The following is an 867-nucleotide window of genomic DNA, read 5'->3' as shown; positions in this document are numbered from 1 at the left end:
AAAACAGGAATACAATAAAATAAAGGAACCTGAGGAAAATGAAATAAAACTTAAGATATTATTCCTGCAGCTGCCATGATCGAACTGACATTTGAGGCTTGGCAGCAAATCCACTATACTGGATTGCCAGTATAGTCTAATGTGCTCCCTTCTGGAGGCTAGAACTGTGTCTGTCACATTTTTTAATTTCCAGATCCAAGAATGTAGTGCTCAATTAATATTTAATAATTAAAACAAGTGAGTAAATAAAGCTAAGCCTATAAAAAATACTGAGGTTTGAGAAATGCTCTTGGACATATGTGGCTTTGTTAAATAAAATTGTCAAAGCATTTACCATTTTAAGCTAATAAGAATAATTAACAATAGAGTGCTCACTTCAGCAGCACATATACTAAAACTGCAACTATACAGAGAAGATTAGCATGGCCCCTGTGCAAGGATGACATGCAAATTCATGAAGCGTACCATTTTTGTGATTAGTGGTTACCAGAGGGAAATGGGGAAGGCGCGAGGTACATAGAGGTCAAAGGAGTCAATACTTGCTGATGGGAGGAACTCTAACTTTGAGTGGTGAACACGCAATATATATATGACGTATTGCTAAATTGTACACTTGAAACTTATTTGAGTTTTTTAACCAATGTCACTCCAATAATTTTAATTAAAAGTTTTTAAAAATAGAAAAATAGTCATCATCTACTGTGAACTTTCTGCGAACTAAAACCATTTGTTTCTTTACTTGCTCAATCATTTGACGACTTTTGTTGAGTGCCAGGCAAAATGTCTCTGCCATCATAGAACTCATATGCTAGTATGGGAGGCAACACAGAAACAATTGCACAATGTGTAGTAAGCCATGTTAGATGA

General features: G+C 35.3%; 1 non-coding gene across 1 annotated transcript; it reads left to right on the top strand.

The window, feature by feature from the left end:
• The first annotated feature begins 367 nt into the window (after nucleotides 1–367).
• On the top strand, nucleotides 368–474 carry LOC111730189. Its single transcript, XR_002776578.1, has one exon. It is a non-coding gene; the product is annotated as a U6 spliceosomal RNA (small nuclear RNA).
• The last annotated feature ends 393 nt before the right edge of the window (nucleotides 475–867 follow it).

Source organism: Pteropus vampyrus, unplaced genomic scaffold, assembly GCF_000151845.1.
Source record: "Pteropus vampyrus isolate Shadow unplaced genomic scaffold, Pvam_2.0 Scaffold9, whole genome shotgun sequence".
Taxonomy (NCBI): domain Eukaryota; kingdom Metazoa; phylum Chordata; class Mammalia; order Chiroptera; family Pteropodidae; genus Pteropus; species Pteropus vampyrus.
Note: the sequence above shows the minus strand (reverse complement) of the source record. Positions and strands in the feature narration are given on the sequence as shown.